This window comes from Miniopterus natalensis, chromosome 2, assembly GCF_054644295.1.
Source record: "Miniopterus natalensis isolate mMinNat1 chromosome 2, mMinNat1.hap1, whole genome shotgun sequence".
Classification (NCBI taxonomy): domain Eukaryota; kingdom Metazoa; phylum Chordata; class Mammalia; order Chiroptera; family Miniopteridae; genus Miniopterus; species Miniopterus natalensis.
This window is the reverse complement of record NC_142082.1, coordinates 102,403,327-102,422,746: the sequence shown is the minus strand read 5'-3', so window position 1 is coordinate 102,422,746 and position 19,420 is coordinate 102,403,327. Positions and strand designations below refer to the sequence as shown.

At 38.2% G+C, this 19,420-nt stretch overlaps 1 long non-coding RNA gene across 1 annotated transcript; it reads left to right on the top strand.

Annotated features, from left to right (window-relative positions):
* The first annotated feature begins 357 nt into the window (after positions 1-357).
* On the top strand, positions 358-19,103 carry LOC107546428 (uncharacterized). Its single transcript, XR_001604130.2, has 4 exons — positions 358-439; positions 4,760-4,854; positions 16,167-16,274; positions 19,077-19,103. It is a non-coding gene; the product is annotated as an uncharacterized LOC107546428 (long non-coding RNA).
* Positions 19,104-19,420: the final 317 nt, after the last annotated feature.

Below are 19,420 nucleotides of genomic sequence, written 5' to 3'. Positions count from 1 at the left end.
TAGAACTTCTACTCAGAAGAACACCCAAATTATATCAACAACTGGAATTGATCTCTCTCAGGAGATAGTTTGGCCATAGAGATTAAAAAATGTTAATACACATATAATTTCTATAAACCTTCTGTCATTCTTTGCGTTTGGCCTATTCTTGTCTCAAGGCCATCAAACAAGGACCAGCGAGAATAAAGCAGCAACTGCAAGAGCAAACATTGCGATTTGTTTTCTCCTTCCCAGGCAATGGGAGAATGGGAGCAATTCAGATATTGGAAGAAACCAGGATCCATTTCTTCTGCAATGCAGTCCCCTATCCTCCTGCATCCACAGCTTCATCTAAGGGAGAAAAGAGAGAGGAGCTGCTATGTCCTGCATATACAAACTTTTGTGCAAAAATCTGCAGAGGAAAATAGCAGAAATTAGCAGATCCTCTGGCCTAACACAGGTATATGAATATCTGTTCACCAACCACCAGAAGTTAAAATAAACTTAGTGTGTATAAGCTTAATGCACCATGAGGGGAGGTCATGGAAGGTAGAGAGCAGGGAGTGACATGATCTGTTTTACACTATCCAAACCTCCTCCCTCTGGCTGCTATGGAGAAGACTGGAAGCAGGGATACTTTTAAGAGGCTATTGCAATAATCCAGGAGAGATATTATAGGTGATGGACCAGGGCAAGACAGTAGAGATTGTGAGCAATCATCTAATTCTCAATTTCCTTTAAAGTAGGATAAAAGATTTTCTGACATAGTGGTTATGGTATATGAGGAAGACAACATGAGAATGACTTCAAGATTTTTGGCCTGAAAAACAGGAAGAATGAAGTTGTCATTTGCCAAAAGCAAGACCACAGAGGGAGCTGGCATGATAGATGTGTCTGCCCTGCTGCCTATTTGAGATGCACTTAATAAACCTAGGAAATCATAAAGAGTAAGGTGGAAAATCATGGGAGGAGAAGGTGGAAAAAAGACAGTTAAATGTAAAAGTAATCACCTTGTTACTCTAACCTGATTTTTCTCTCAAACTAGAGCTTACCGTTTAAAGTTATTTTTAGTATACTTCACAGTCCAGCAGTTTCAGTTCCTCTGTAAACCTAAGGAGCAACCTGACCTTCAAAGTCCTGGCTAATGCCAACCACCCAGACGCAGGAACTCACTGACAAAAAACCCAGATAGCTCACTCAAGGACGCTAACCATGAAACTCCATATTGGGACCAGCAAGGACACTGCCTGCATGTCCGCAGCCCCTCCCCCTGATCTCTTTGTTCTGCTTTCTCTCTTTCTCTTAATTAAAACCTCTTCCTACACCTAGATGTGGAAATGGGTTTTTGAGGACTGGGAAGCTCCCGCATCTTCTTGAGATGGTGGCACTTGAATAAACCTCTTTCCTTTTTCACCAGCACCTGTCTCACTAGTTTGACTTTCATTGCAGCAGGCAGCTGAACTTGGGTTCAGTAACAGATATAAATATTAAAATTTCCATTACAAAAGAGAATGTGAAATCTTTGAAACTTTTGTTTTAGCGTAAGTACTATGTAGTTCAAAAGAAATTAGTTTAGTAGTACATACAATCTTTTAAAATCCAAGTCACTTGTATACTGAAATTATTTTACATTAATTAATTTCTACTTAATTTTCATTTAAGTGTCTTCCTCGGACTGCATCAAGGATTTTAAGTCATTCTGGATTATGGAATATTTTATAAGCAGGAAAAATAAGTAGGTTCATAATGAAATAGATGCATTGAGGTTAAAAAACAAAACAGAACAAAAAGCAAAGGCTTTGCTATCAGCATTTTATAGCAACTTGAACAAATGAACTTCGTTGTGCTGTGAATGAGTATACAGCAGCTTGTTTGAAAATGCCATCTCAAATCAACAGTTTGGAAGAACAAACTAATTATCTTCCCATAGGAAAATCAAGATTTATGCTTTTGAAGAAATGCATATTATCCAGATACCACATATTTCAAGCAAAGTTTGTTACCACATGCAAGTTCTGGTGGTTAAGAAGATAAAAATACAGTGTTTAAAGATCCAAATATGCTCCTTATTGCCTAATAGTAGATGATTAGCCAGAAAGTTTTTAAATACCATGGAAAGAAAATGACTCAACTACTCATTCTAACTCCTTTTTTTAAAAAATATGTTTTTATTGATTTCAGAGAAAAGAAGGGAGAGGGAGAGAGAGCTAGAAACCTCAATGAGAGAGAAATATTGATCAGCTGCCTCCTGCACACCCTCTACTGGGGCTCGAGCCAGAAACCAGGGAATGTGCCTTGACCAGGAATCAGACTGGTGACCTCCTGGTGCACAGGATAATGCCCAACCAACTGAGCCACACCAGCTGGACTCATTCTAATTCTTTTTACTCCTAACAATCTGAATTTTGAGATGGAAAAATAAAAAGTGGGCTGTTAAAGAGCAGAAAAAATGCAGTTAACTTTCTTAAGAGCTCGTAGTAACATATTTGTAATGGTTATATTGCTAACTGCCAGAATTTAATAAGTCTTAAAAAGTTGAACACACTGTAGAAATGTGCCAGGGTTCAAAAATTTAAGTTTCAAGATAGTCAGTGATGCCAATATTTAAAAGTGCATGTACATACACTTGTAGATTATCAATATTTGATTCATTCTTTCTAAATGACAAAATCTAGTGTTTAATCAATACTTTGTTTTTTCAATAATTATTTCTGAAATTAAATTGAACAACTTGTGGATAGGACGTAGATTAATATATAGTTAGGAATACTTAGGAGGAAAAATACTGCCTATTTTCCAAAGTTAAAATGTAGCAGATTAAAATTTCCCTGGATCAAGTACTTAATAGGAAGCTTTATCTTCCCAGAAAAATAAGACATTTCAATTTCATCCAATTTAATAGTGATATTTTATACTCAGATGGAATATAAGCAGAGTGATAAATATTACATTCTATAAGCAAAAGAAGATATGGATTGAAACAGAACCAATACATATTTTACCAGGGAAATCTATGCTTTGGTTTAGATATGAAATGCTTACTTTAAATTGGGAGTCTTATACATATCCAAGTTCAATTCAAGTTTCCGCCTCCCCCAAAGCCCTAGCTCTGCTACTAGGAACCAACACCTTGGTATGAAGTTAATGACTTTGGGGCCTTGAATTCTTTAGCACTCAGACTGAAGGTGCCTCCAAAATGGAAAATCTACCTCACAGCAGAACTTTTTGTTGTGATTGTTTTTAATGAACAAAATCACAAATCTATCAACACAAAGTTGGGTCTGTAACTTAATTAAATTAGGATGACTTCCTCCCCAAATGGCAAACTTATCAAATGGATGATAAAGTGTACTTGTGGGACCATAGAGAAAACATTTTATGTTAGGGAAGAAATGTTTATAGTTCCAAAAGGGATGAGACCTGGAGCTACAGAGATATATAAACTCAGAAGACACCTGTTTTATCTCACCCCTGGAGAATTTTATTTACATTTCAAAGGGTAAGAAACCAAGATCCTTCTCCTCTCAAGGAAACTGATTTACATTAGGGAGCAAAATTTTTCTCCTCTCACAGGAAAAAGGAACAGATAACTGCTCCTCTCCTGCATAAACTCTCAGGTACATATTTTTAGGGTTGCTCTTCTTTGGTCCAAATTTCATACTTGCAGGTCTGTCCATCCAGTTCTCATTGCCTGATCCCAAAGAGGAAAATATTGGAGCAAGGAGAACAATATGGCTACTGCTTTAGGAAGGTAATAATGGCCTGTGCCTGTCTCTGAAACCTCTTACCTTTTTTTTTAAATCCTCACCTGAGGATATGTTCATTGATTTTAGAGAGGAAAGCTGAGAGAGACAGACAGAGAGAGAGAGGGAGAGAGAGAGATTGATTGGCTGCCTCCTGTACACATCCCAACCAGGGATTGAACCTGCAACCTAGGTATGTGCCTTGACCAGTAATAGAACCCAACAACCTTTTTGGTGTATGGGAGGGCATTCCAACCAATTCAGCCATCTGGCCGGGGCTGAAACCTCTTACTTTTAAGACAGTATGAATAAATATAGACATTACAAACTTATCAGCACTTTCTGCCCACTTCCCATCGCTAACTTTGGTTGATGCATTAATACTGATAAGAATGGCTCTTCAAAAGGTTTCTTAAACTCTCAGGCAAGACAATTCTTGTTGAAAGTAGAATGAATGAAAAGAAAGACACTCACACGCGCACACACACACACAGAAAACCTGCTATGTTTGGGAGAAAATTTGAGAAAGATTCAGTTTTCCACTTTGAGGTCTACAAATAATTGTTTGCCCTGATACACAGAGGAATCAAAGAAAAAGTGGACCTTGAAAAGCAAAATTAATAATATACCGTCTAGAGTATGCCTTTCTCTGCTTATTAGTTTTAAATGTACAATGTTTTGGAGCTCTGTTGTTTATGTTACAGATTGTGTGCAATAACTAATATTATATATGAATTATTTCTAATTTTAAACCCTACAATATTCTGGATTCTTCACCTTTAACAATACTTTTAACATTCGAGATTTCAGGTATTTTTAACACCTTAGCTTAAAGCTTTTTTATTTTTTCTGTTAGACTTGGTTAAAAAACAACAACAAAAAAACAGGATCCTCTAATCTAATATTTAAATATTATATCTGAAAGATTCTTACTCCAAACTTTTTTGAGAAAGTGGAGAATGCCTTTCTAATTTGAAAATTTCCATCCTACTTTTTCATTTTACTAACATTTTAAATTTGTGATCCTCTGGTTTCAGGTTTTTGCTCCTGTAAAGTAGATAAAAGTTACTTAAGTCACACTTGGAAAGAGTGAATGAAGAATGGAACTCTTTCAGAAAACATTATGGACTAGGTAATATTACTGCCAAATTTCCCTCTTATTCATTTGATTCCATCTTTTTTTCTAAGTGTATTGCTAGTAAATCTCCAATGGCAAAATGCAGGGGGGCATTTACTTCCTTTAAAAGCTCCATGACATTTAATATTCTTAAAGTGGCACTTAGTTTAATTTAAAAGCCATATATTTGGAAAAGGGTAAGTAACCATGACAATATATATATTTTTGTGTTCCCATGTCCATTTTTCAACTTACAATTTCCAAATTACATTTGGAATCAGGCACATAGTTGGGACTATGAGAAAACCCAGCCAGAAATGTGGGCAAACCAAGACCGTATTGACCTGCAAATAAACAGAAATAAAGAGTATTTAAACAAAAACCTGGAGATGTCAGAAATATGAATGTAGTCATATGAATCTAGAACTACAAAATCAGCATAGTATATGAAATCTAAATATACAAACAACCAAATAAATATTTTGATCAAATAGGTTTTATCTGAGGAATATAAAGATGGTTCAACATCATATTACCTAGTAATGCAGCTGTTTAACTGCCAGATATTGTGTGTAAAACATTATACCATTATATTCCCCTGAGAGAATTCATTCTTCTCTCTGCCTAGCAGATTATTGGTGGTTGTCTAATCACTTTAATTCAATAAGGACTTACTGATTTGAGATTGGGTAAAAATCTGTATTGTATATATGTTTAATTTTTTGTATATTATGATACTTGGACATGTTAAGAAAAACTTTCTATCTGCCCCTCCCAGGGCTAGCCAGTTCTTAGAAGTAGCAAAGTCTCAGCTGGGATCATGCTTTTGATATACAAACTAACCACTTTACAGCCATATCTCTTCTATATGGCCCATACACCCCAGGAGGCAATATTCTTCTGCCTTAATCATCCCAGAGCCGGGTACCAGGACATAAAACCATCCCTATAGCCCAAAGAATGCCAAAATTACTCAAATTAGCCTATCTTAGGCTGTTTACCCTACCCTGACTTGCCTTTCCCCTTTATTGAAAAACGAATAAAGGCATGGCCTAAGTGCTCCTGTCTTTTACCTCCTGACCACCCTGATATCTTTCCCATGTGGCCCTGTGTGACATGCTGTGTCTCCTATCTCTAGGACCTGTGAGTATAATTAATTTTGTTTAAAAGGCAATAGTAAGTCCTTACCTATCAATAATTGTTATAAACATAAATGGATTAAATTTTCCAATCAAATGACACGGCTTGACTGAATGGATTAAAAAAACAAGATCCAACAATATGCTGCCTATAAGCGACTCGCTTTAGCTTTAAGAACATACATAGGCTCAGAGTAAAGGGATGGAGGAAGGTATTACATGCAAATGGTAACCAAAAGAGAGCAGGTGTGGCTATGCTTATATCAGGTAAAATAGACAGCAAGTCAATATTGGTCATAAAAGACAAAGAAGGTCACTGTATAGTGTTAGAGCAGTCAATTCATTAAAAGGATATAAAAATTATAAATTTGTTAGCACCCAACATTGGAGCACCTAAATATTTATTTAAACCAAATATTAACAAAACTGAAGGTAGACACTCACAGCAATACAATAATAGTAAAGGACTTCAATATTCTACTTTCAGAAAAATCAATAGGGAAACAGCTGATGTGAATAACACTATAGACCAATGAGACCTTATAGATATATAAAGAACATTATATCCAACAGTACCAGAGTACACATTCTTCTCAATCCCACATAGAACATTCTCCAGGGTTGGTTATAAGTTGGGCCTTGACAAATTTAAGAACATTGAAATCATATCAAGTATTTTTCTGACCATAATGGTATGAAACTAGATATCAGTAATAGGAGGAAAACTGGAAATATCACAAATATGTGGAAATTGAACAATACTCTTGAATAAACAATGGGTAAAAGAAGAAATCAAAAGGGAAATCAGAAATTGGGCAAAACAAAAATGAAAACACAATATATAAAAATTTATGGGATGCAGCAAAAGCAGTTCTAAAACAAAGGTTATAGCACTAAATGCTTAGATTAAAAAAAGAAAGATCATAAAGAAACAACCTAACTTTACACCACAAGAAAGTAGAAAAAGAACAATAAGCCCACAGTTAGCAGAAGAAAGAAAAATAATAAAGATTTGATCATAAATAAATGAAATCAACAGAGTCAATAAGGAAATATCGACTTTAAATGACATATTAGACCAAGTGGACTTAATATTTATAGAACTTTCCATTCCAAAATGACAAAATACACATTCTTTTCAAGTGCACACATTCTCAATGATAGATCATGTGTTTGGGGTACAAAACTAGCTTCAATAAATTTAAGAAGTTTGAAATCATGCGAAGCATATTTTTTAGCCACAACAGTATGAAACTAGAAATTAATTATAAGAAGTATGCTGGAAAACCACAAACAGGTGGAGATTAAACAACTGTTGGGTAAAAGGAGATCAAAATATACATAGAAACAAAAATGAAAACATGACATACCAAAATTTGGAGGATGCAGCAGAAGTGTTAGTGAGAGGGAAGTTTATAGCTTTACAGACCTACCTTAATAAACAAGAAAAATCCCAAATAAACAATCTAACATCCCACCCTACAGAACTAGAAAAAGAACAAATGAAGTCCAAAGTCAGTAGAAGGAAGGAAATAATAAAAAGCAGAGCAAAAATAAATGAGATAGAGAGAAAAAAGACAATAGAAAAAATAATGAAATAAAGAGCTGATTATTTGAAAAGATAAAATTTATAAACCTCTGGTTGACTCACTAAGGAGTAAAGAGATAAGATTCAAATAAATAAAATCAGAATGAAAGAGAAGTTACAATGGACACCACAGAAATACAAAGGGTTATAGAAGAATACTATGAAAGTCTATATGCCACCAAATTTCATAACTTAGAAGAAATGGAAAATTCTTTTTTTTTCCCCAAATATATCTTTATTCATTTCAGAGATAGGAAAGGAGAGGGAGAGAGAGAGATAGAAATATCGATGATGAGAGAGTCACTGATCAGCTGCTTAGCTAGTGGTTCCTCTCTTTCAACATTTTGAATATTTCCTTCCACTTTCTTCTGGCTTGTAATGCTTCTACTGAAAAATCTTATTATTATCTGATGGGGTTTCCTTTATAGGTTACAGCCTTTTTTCCTCCTGGCTGCCTTGAGAATTCATTTTTTGTGAATAATTTTGACAGTTTGAATAAAATTTGTCTTGGAGAAGGTCTTATTGCATTGATATAATTAGGTATTCTGTTACCTAACTCTATTCTAAAATCCAGTTCTTCCCATAGGCTTGGGAAGTTCTCATCAATTATTTCTTTGAGTAGGCTCTCTGTTCCCCTCTTCCTCTCTTTCCTTCTGGTACACCCATTATCTTTATGTTGCTCTTTCTAATGGGGTCAGAAAGTTTTCGTAAAGTTCTTTCCTTTTGTTTAACTCCTAGTTCTCTCTCTTCTTTCTCCTGGGCACTTCTAGGTTTCTAACTTTGAGCTCACTAAGTCCCTCTTCCATCTGGTCTGCTCTATTTCCAGTGCTTTCTAATGCATTCCTCATCTCATTTATTGAGCTCTTCAGCTCCAGAAACTCTGGTTGTTTTTTTAATAGTTTCAATCTCTTTGGTAGAGTACTCCTTTTGTTTAATAATTTTCTTCCTGAGCTCATTAAACTGCTTTTCTGAGTTCTTTTGTACCTTATTGAGCTCCTTCATAAACACAATCTTAAATTCTCTGTCATTTAAGTCACTATCTTCTACGACTTTGTGTTTGGTTTCTGGGGGCTTTTTATTTGCTTTCTGTGCACCCACGTTAACTTAGTTGTTCATGGAATTTGATGGATTGTTTCGCTGTGCATTTGAGATAGTGAGCTCTTTTCTTGTTAAATACCGTTTTGCTCTCACAATCCATCATGTTGATAGGTAGGATACTTTCTTTTGTTATCCGGTAGATTATGTTGTAGAGCAAGTTTTTGTTTTCTCTTACATGCCCCCAAGATTACAGTGGAGCGGCGTCGCTTTAGTTAAAGGAAATGCTGCGTGCCCACTGGGACCAGCTTGCCTCGGTCACAGGGCTCTGTCAGTGTAGTGGGGGCATCTGGGAGGTGGTGGAAAACTGGCTTTGGGAGCTGCCAACACTACCTCTTTTTTACTAATGGTCACTGGCCCTGCTGTAGTTTTGTAGGCATCCCCACTGCTTCTACTGAACGGGAATTGGTGAAGCAGGGTGGGCAAGTTTATGATTTTTTGGCACCGCATCGCCCCTAAGCACTAGCTGCCTGGCCCGCTGTACTGTTGAAGGTGTCTCCGTTTTCTCTACCTGGTTCTGTTGGGATGGGTGGGGCAAGGGAGGCAAGTTCTCCATCTCGCAGACCCGCTCCCCTGCCAGCAATGGCTGTGGGCCCTGCTGTACTGTTGAAGGCCTCCCAGCACCTCTGCAGGGCTCTGCTGTAATGGGGAGGGGGAAGAGAGATGCTTTTTCCTGGGCCACCGTTTCTGCTTCCGTACGATCCAGACCATAGAGGAGGGCTTCAGCTTGGCTTCTCCATCGCTGCTATGCTAGTGGGGCCGTGCGGGTGCTGAGTTGCATCTGGGACCACTGTCCCTCTCCTCCCCTCATCCGCTCCCCTACTCACTCCAACAGCCCCACCTTCAGGTATTTCAATGCGTGGATCTTGCAGGCATTTTTGTGTGTTTAGCAAGGGATCCTTTGCTGAGTTAAAGTTGTCTGACTTATAAATTTAAGGGGAGAAACAAAGGAGGCTTCTTATTCTGTCATAATGCTGACATCACCTACTAAGAAATGATTTAACTGGACACCACCAGTTGACTATATATTATCATTTAAATAACCTCTGTTTGGTTCTTTGTCATATGTATCTTTTTTTCTACTTCAGTGTTCTTTTATTTAAATTTTCTTTTTAATTAAAAAATCATTTTAATTATTATTTTTCAGATAGCTTTTTCACTTCCAGATCTTGGGGTATAAATTCTCCCTCCATGTAACGTATTCTGATTGTCTAAAGAGTTGTCACTCTGGTTACACAATAATGTTCATCTTTTTGTTGTTGTTAATCCTTACCCAAGGATATTTTTTCCATTGATTTTTAGAGAGCAGAGGGAAGGGGGAAGGGAGGAAGGGGGAGAGAGAGAGAGAGAGAGAGAGAGAGAGAGAGAGAGAGAGAGAAAAGCATCAACAAGAGACACGTGGATCAGCTGCTCCCCCCCCCCACGCAGGCGCCCTGACTGGGGCAGGGGATCGAGCCTGCAACCCATGTATGTGCCCTTGACCGGGAATCAAACCCACAACCCTTCGGTGCACAGGCTGAGGCTCCAACCACTAAGCCACACCAGCCAGACAGTTATGTTCATCTTTAGTGGAGAATTTGTGTTCTGTGAGAGCATTTTGTCCCTGGGAATGTAAAGTTCCTATGGGTGATTTTATAATTTCTTTTGGAGAAGGAGTCAAGACTTTTCACCAAAACTGGATTAATTTGAGTATTATTTTATTTGCTTGGGATTCTTGAACCCTTTATGTGGTATAGCTTGGAGAAAGGGCTTAGAGTGCAGAAACCAAATAGACAAGTTTTCTGATGCTTCTTGAATAGAGTGGAAGGTGATTTCTTGTCCCATTTCAAGATAGGGCAATGCTTTCTGGCCCCTGGACACTGTAGTGGTCTCACTTCCTTCTCCATCCCTCTCATAGACCCCAAAGACATACATCCTATCCCAATGAGGTTGTTAAGGTCTATCTCCCTGTCTCTCAAATCCGTATCAGTATCTAACACACCTGTATTGCCAATGTTAGCTAAAGTTTCCCACGCTGTCTTTAAGTTTCCTTTTTGTTTTTGGCACTTTAGGAATTCTTTATATGTTGAGATCACTGATATATTTAAAAAATACACTGTAAAAATATTTTATCCAGCATGTGTATTTTAGCATGTTTTAGGTGGTTAATACAGATAATTTGAAGTAATGAGATTTTAGATAAAATGATATTATAATTAAAACATCAACTAGAATTTAGTCAAATCACCAACTACTTGTAGTTGTATTGATTTTATCTTTTCTTTCCAAATTATTTTGAAAGTGAGTGATATCAGCTTTACTGTTAAAGAACATAATTTTTTCATGAAGAATATAAAGCACACTCACCAATGATAGTAAAACTGACCTGTCCTGTCATTTCAGGAGCAATAGGAATGGTGGACAAGAGGAAAGAGTAAATTGCAAAAAAAAACACCAGCCATATCATTATGCTTCTCCAAATTGCCAAATGACTGAACTATAGGAATAAGAATATTATAGAAACTTTTCAGTCATTCATTTTTATTTAAAAGAAAAAAAAATACTTAACTCTATCAATTAACAAAATATATTTGTCCAGACCATGTATTCTCAGATGAAGATATTGATAATCTTTCATTGTCTTGATATTTGAGCCTTTTTTTCTAGCATTTTTCTCTGTATATTTTGCTGTACACTCAAGGGGTCATTGTTTAAGGTATCTAAGACAACTGTACCTTGGTCACTCAAGCCAAGTAATGTTCAGTGTCTTTATTGAAAATGATCAACTGTTTATCAGAAGTGGTTCATACAATTGATGGGTCATTTAACAAGACTTCTGTTTTTTCCTACTTATTAATACAAAACTTTTTGGAATGAAAGTTTGAACAGAAATCATTAAGAGGGATAAAAATTTGAGCCCATCATATTTGTTCTATGTGAATAATTGTAGAACAATGGCAAAAAATTTTGATTTTTAGATTGACTAAAACTGGAGGATTTGCTGTGCATACAAACTATGTATGTCATTCTGGTTGAGACCATTGGCTGAAGGATCACTGTCCATGTCTGGGTCTTGGTAACTTATGGTAAATGCTAAGGAGGTAGATAGATCCTTCTGTTGATCTGATCTGTTGCTTTGTGCAGTTTGTGTTAGATCAGCACACTGGTATATAATTTTATTAACCAATGTCACCCCAATAATTCAATTAAAAAAAGAAAAATTCCCAGGTGGGTCATATATTAAATAAATAAATGCCTCACCTTATCTTTTTTTTTTATTTTTATGCCTCGCCTTATCTTGAACATGATTTCCTAAGTTAAGAGAGAGAGAGATTAAAGATGGCAGCAGACTGAGTGGAAGCTACACTAACACACTCCCAGAAACAGACTGGAATTACAACTAAAATATAGAAAAACCATCCTGAAGAATCAACTGCAACTGAAGATGAGCTGGAGAGCACCCTCATAACCAAGGAGGAAAGTGGAAACCACATAGAGATTGGTAGGAAGTGTGGAGGTGCAAGAGGGCTGGCTGGGCTCTCACAGGCAGCAGCTGAAGGTCTGGAGGGATGTCTCAGCTGCGGGGGGTTCCCACTGAGGACTCTGGGGTCTAAACCTCAGGCTGGGCTTCCCAGCCAAGAGCACCAGAACTGAGAAAGGTGCCCACATAACATCTGGCTGTGAAAAGCAGCAGGGTTTCTGTCTGCCAAGGAGAGACGGCTGAAACTGCAGGCACCCTCTTAAAGAACCAACACACAGTTTCCTGTGCAGCCACTCATGTTGGGCTCCAGCAGAGGGAGGGCAGAGTGGACTGGAGCTGTGTGAGAAGACTCTAGGGTTGTGGGCTCTGGAGATTGAGATCAGAAGGTATCCATCTGGATTCCTGTGCTGAGTCATTCCCCCATACTGCAGAGGACATCTTTCTCAGGCAGACAATATGCTGCTTTTGCTGGGGGGAGTATGGGGGGGGGAGAGAAGCAATTGCCTCACCCTGGTGGAAAACTCCTAGCGCTACCCAGAGGAGCTTCTATAGTCTGAGGCTCATTAAGAGACTGATAACAACCAGCCACCTCACCCTGTGGAGTTTCTACAGCCTGAGGCTCATTAAGAAAATCAGGTTAATCAGCCTGCAGGCAGAGGCAGACCTCAGAGTGCTTTGAGTCTTTGTGTGATCTACTTATGAATCCAGGCCTTGGAAAGCAGACTTTGATGTACATCTTAGTCCTGTCCAACTGCACCCAGCCCCAGCAGAGGAGACCTCAAGCCTAGCGTTGTTGATAGCTCCAAACAGGGTACTCAGGGCCAGTCACAAACTGTGTCCGACACTGGCCTGCACCAGAGACCCTCTGAAAAGACTGAGAGTCCTGGCATATCTAAATAATACATAGAAACAAACCAATACAGGTAGCCAAAATGGGGAGACAAAAAAGCCCCAAATGAAAGAACAAGAGAAGTCTCCAGAAAAAGAGCTAATTGAAATGGAGATAAGAAATATCTCAGATATAGAGTTCAGAATACTGATTGTAAGGATGCTCAACAGCATGAGAAAAGATATGGAAAATATGAAGGAAATTAAGAATGACATAGGAGAAGTAAAGAATTTATTGGAAGGAATAAACAGCAGATTAAAGGAAGCTGAAGATCGGATCAGCAAATTAGAAGACAGGGTAGAAAAAAAACAATCAGAGATCCAAAAAGAAAAACAATTAAAAAACAGGACAGTCTAAGGGAGCTGTGGGACAATATGAAACATAACAATATTTGCATTATAGGGGTGCCAGAAAAGGTCGAAAGTAATCAAGGGTTAGAGAACCTGTTTGAAGAAATAATGGCAGAAAACTTCCCTAACCTGGTGAAGAAAAAAGTCACACAAGTTCAGGAGGCACAGAGTCCCAAGCAAGAAGAACCCAAGGAGGACCATGCCCAGACACATCATAATTAAAATGCCAAGAATTCAAGACAAAGAGAGAATCTTAAAGGCAGCTAGAGAAAAGCAATCTGCTACCTACAAAGCAGCTCCCATAAGGCTGCCAGTTGACTTCTCATCAGAAACTCTACAGGTCAGAAGGGAATGGCATGAAGTATTGAAGGTAATGCAAAACAAGGATCTGAAACCAAGACTACTCTAACTAGCAAGACTATCATTCAAGATAGATGGTGAAATAAAGAGCTTCCCAGAAAAAAAGGCTAAAGGAGTTTATCACGACCAAACCAGCGTTGCAGGAAATGTTAAAGGAATTGCTGTACTTAGAAGTAGAAATAGAGAGAAAGAGAAACATAGGCATAAAGAATTAAAATGGCAATAGATAAGTATCCATTTAAATATAAATGGAGTAAATGCTCCAATAAAAAGACATAGAGTGGCTGAATGGATAAGAAACATGACCCAAATACATGCTTTCTACAAGAGACCCACCTCAAAACAAAAGACTCACACAGGATGAGAGTGATGGGATGGAAAAAGATTTTCCGTTCAAATGGAAATTAAAGAAAGCTGGGGTAGCAATACTTATATCAGACAAAATAGACTCCAAAATGAAGACCATAATGGGAGACAAGAAAGGTCACTACATAATACTAAAGGGATGGATCCAAAAAGAGGCTATAACCCTGATAAACATATATGTACCCAATATAGGAGCACCTAAATTTATTTTAAAAATTCTAGAGGACTTTAAGAGAGAGATTGACAGCAAGACAGTCATACTAGGGGATTTTAACATCCCACTGATTTCACTGGATAGGTCTTCCAGACAAAAAATCAACAAGGAAACAGTGACCCTAAATGACATGCTAGATCAGATTGATTTAATTGGCATTTACAGAACATTCCACCCTAAAGCTGCAGAATATACATTCTTCTCAAATGCACATCAGTAGATGAGTGGATAAAAAAAGCTGTGGTACATTTACACCATGGAATACTACGCAGCTGTAAAAAAGAGAGATCACTTATCCTTTGGGACAGCATGGAGGGAACTGCTGGACAGTATTATGCTTAGCGAAATAAGCCAGTACCACATGATCTCACTCATATGTGGAATGTAATAAACAAAATAAACTGATGAACAAAATAGATCCAGAGACATAGAAGCATGGAACAGACTGAGGGATCTCAGAGGGAAGGTGGGGGTGGGGGAGTGGGTGGGGAGAAATTAATTGAAGAAATTATATGTCTATAAACATAACCCATGGATACAGACATTGTTATGGGAAACGCCTGGGAGTGGGGTGGATGCGGAGAGGGGATCAATGGGGGGAAAGGGGACATCTGTAATACTTTCGATAATAAAGATAAATTTTTAAAAAGGGGGGGACCACTGGTGTGCTGCAAGAATTTTACAAATATAAAATACCTCACTATTTAGTCAGGGGCAGTGACCTCTTTTCCCTTAGATTGCCAAGTAAAAAAATGACAACGGCCAATACAACAGTAGCAAAATAAATGTCTTAGTGTGCTGCAAAATTTTAGTAATTTAGTTTATGTGTGCCATGAGATGAAAAGGTTGAAAATCGCTGTGTTAGAGGAATAGTACGGAAAATGACTAGGAGACCTATGTTAATAGGCTATGCTGGGAACACCACTTAACCCCTGCAGGCCTCAGATTTATCATCACATATGACACGATGACTAGCTAGACCAGATGATTTCTTTAGGGTGCAAGTGCTATCATTGTATTAGGTACTGCTCGTTACTTAATCATATCTGAATAACAGAAATATTGAGAAAAAACACAATCTATTTTTCAGAGCATTTGTTATTTGTTTATGAGTCATTTTCAAAGGCAGTTTTTCACTCTAAAAATTACCTCTTAAATGAGTCTTCTCCTGGCAGCTGTCTCATGATCATAGAGGAGACGGTGGAGAGGAGGATCGGCTCAGGGCTGTGACTTTTAAACCTTTCAAACACTGCAAGACATTTTCATATAATGGTTGTCTCATAGTCGCATAATACATGAGCTGCAAAGCGAGGCATTTCCGTTTGGCTTTAAAAGTATTTTCAGATCGGTCTCTCTTGAGACCATTCTTTAGGGGTCGCAGTAAGCCACCGTCACCGCCTTGAGATGTATTTAGTTAATTCTGCCCTGGCGCATTCTCTGTACCTAAACAGTGGCTTCTAGCATCATCGTCTTCAGCAGGGAAGAAGCACTGGCTCTCTCTTTGGCCCTCCCCACCTGACCGGGTAGCTTAAGGGCCAAGGCAACAACCAGTCTCTCCTCTTTCATGCCCAGATCCTCAGGCTCCTTCCTAACCCCCTGCGAGTGGGAGGCCAGCAGCCTGGGACCGCTTAGGCCAGTGTGAAGATCTCTGCCTTCTTTTCAGCCGGCTTTGGTCTTGAAATACAGCTATATGTGGATAATATAAGTGATCATGAATCTAAGAAACACTTTTATTAGAGGGAATTCAACAATTAAAAGGAGGAATAGAAAACAATTGTTTCTATATTTCTGTTACAGTACTGTGGTATAATACCACATTTACAATTAGTATGCCTTATGAATTGCTAATAAAATATTTTTGTTCAGAACTCCACAGTCCCACTTAGTGTTGAAGTCCAGTTGGGACAGTAGCGGTCAGAACTCTGAATTGATTGCATCAGAGAAGAAACCCATGATAATCTTAGCTTTCCAAAGGTAATAAAAAATAAAAATGCATTTTCTCTCATAAACTTCGTAGTACAACTTGGAAAATAACTTAATCATAAGATGTATATGTATGTATGTGTGTATACATAGTCACTTAAATTATTGATAAGCTCATAAAAAATAGAATTCTGCTTAATTTATCAGAAGTTCCACTTAACAGCATCCTAAAGAGATTAATATTCATGCCTGTAAATACACAAGTACATCTGTGTTTATAACAGCATTGATTATACATTTTTAATTTTTATTTTTAAAGATTTTTAAAAATTGACTTTTAGGGAGAGGGGAAGGGAGAGGCAGAGAGAGAGAAACATCGATGTGAAAGCAAGACATCCATTGGCTGCCTCCTGCACGCCCCCACCAAGGATCGTGCCCAAAACCCAGGCATGTGCCCCGACTGAGAATCAAACCGGCAACCTTTTGGTGTGCAGGACGCTCAACCAACGGAGCCACACTGGCCAGGGAAGATTATACATTATTTATAGTAACAAAAATTAAAATAATTATTTTAAAAATAATATAAATAATAAGCACCCATGTGATGAAATGTTATACTTTCATTGCATGAGATATACAAAAGATATGGAAAAATATTAAACTATTTTAAACTAAATCTATTCTTTAGTGAAAAAAGCAAGTTACAAAATACTAGGTACATTATAATCCTATTTTTGTGCAAAATAATAAGCACGCATAGAACAAAGACTTAAAGATTAGAAGCCAAAATGACAATATCATTGACACTGAAAAAAAATGAGCAATGTGTATTTTCTTCTTTTCTGTATTTGCTAAATTTTCACTTATAATTCTGTACTTGGATAATAATAGTGAATTAAGGGTCTCAATTAATATCATGATAAATTGAATCTATTTAAATGTAAGGCAGAAAAATTAATATTCAAAAGACATTAGATGGCTAATACACCTTCATCCAGTTTAAATGATGACTTTAACATGCAAAAAAAAAAAAAAAGTAAAATACAGAGATCAGAAAAATGCTTTACTTTCCAAAGCTTAAAAAGTAAATCAGCATGGAACTGTGCTCTAGTTCCACTGGCCTTTTTTAATTCCCTGAAAGCCCCAGGGTTGACTCCACCTTACCGGAGTTGACTCCCTTCCTTCAGAAGCTCTGTTTTCCTACAGCTCGCTAATATTGGAAACAGCACGTAGGAAAGTTGGGTTAATGATCTCACTATGCTGTGCCTGCCAATTCTCCTCATATTTCTCCTTTGGCATCCCATTTTGAGGTTTTTAGTGTTGGTTTAGTCTCCTTTCCTTCTTTAGCTGCTATGGTGAATTATTTTCATGTAATTTTTTTGTTGGTGGTTTCACTATTTTGGTTATTTTTATTATTATTTTGGCCTTGGGAGATTGAGATTGCATGAGATCAAGTTTCCCTGGCATCTTGGCTTTTGGCCAAAGCACTCCAATCTCTGCCTCCATCCTTATATGGGCTTCCTCTCTTCTTTCTGCGTCTAATCTCTCTTCCCCTCTCCCTCATTTAAGGGCACTTACACTTGTGATTGTATTTAGGGCCCACCCAGATAATCCAATGTGGTCTCCCCATCTCAAAATCCTTAATTTAATCACAACTGCAAAAACTTGTTTCAAATTAAGGTAACATTCACAGGTTGGAGGCAATCGGATATGGATATCTTTGGGAGGCGGGTCACTTTCAGCCTATCACACTTCCTAAAACATAAAAACTTGGTACGTCATCAGTCTTGTTTCTAATATGTAAACAGATGCATTTAACAAGAAATGCATGAAAACTCAACCATGACCCTAAAACAGTGTAATGGTTGTGCCCATGGTTGTTCAAGCAACAGTGCCAACTATTTGGTGAGTTGCTCTCTGGCCAACCATTTAACATTTCCCTGAAGAGTCTTCTCACATCTACACCATTGATTACCTTCATTTCCTCTAGCACAACAATTAGTGAAAATAATTCATTATAGGAACTGTACAGGCTTAAAAAGAAATGTTTTTGAAACGTGTAGCTTGAAAGAACAGGGTAAATCTCATAAATGACTGGCCTCTGGGAAAGTAAAGCCTGTGTGAGATGCCGACCCAGCTTTGTAGTGAAGATAATATCTGGGCTCCTTAGTTTCACCAGCAACTACGGCTACATTTCCTTCAGATGAGTGGTGGCACAGTTAATCATAGAAAGTTTACAGGTCCTATGAGTTTTGGAGCTGCCTTCTGTTGCTCCATGTATCTTTTGACTGCTGATATAATTTATACTTTCCAAATTCAGGCAACTGGATACTGCCCCAGGTCTAACTGAAAAACATGCACAGGAATCTCAATAACCTATGAGCCACTGCACTTTTAAGATCCATACAGGATTGGTGTATCTTATATTGGTGGTTTATTTCCTAATTTAACAGAAGAGCAAAAGATCATAAAAGGAACCTGGAGAAGGCATCTAAAAATATACTCCTTTGCACCCTGGCGGATGTGGCCCAGCAGGTTGGGAGTCCTCCCATACACGGAAAGGTTGCCGATAAGCACAGGGTCTGGAGGCAGAATGCCCCATTTCAAGCCTCAGCCAGCACCGCCACGCACCAGACTGTGACCCTGGGTAATGTAATCACTCTCTCAGATGAGAATAAGGCTGTGAGAGGTAAGGCAGTAACTCAGGAATGTAACACTACATGCCAGGGGCTCTCCTAAGTACTCACATTTTTTATAATTCTTGAATGTTTATTCCATGAATATTTGGACTACATCATCTTTAAATCAATTCCAAAGTTGACGTTTAAAAAATTTTTTTAAATTGATTTTTAGGGAGAGAGAAACATCATTGTGAGAGCGAAACATGGATCAGCTGCCTCCTTCGCGCCCCCTGCAAGGATCGCACCCACAACCTGGGCATATGCCCTGACCAGGAATCGAACCAGCAGCCTTTCCCTGCGTGGAACCATGCCCAACCTGCTGAGCCACACCTCTGAGGGCCCAAAGTTGGCTTTTGAAGACTGTGGTTGAGTGCCTATGTGAAAGGTGGCCAGAGAGCTCTGGTGACAGGAAGCAAAGCTGTCCCCAACACAGCCTTTCAGAAGCTGCCCCTCCAACAGGGGAGTTAGAGCAGGAGCACAAGCCCGATGCCACAAGCTGCCACAAGGATGCGGGAC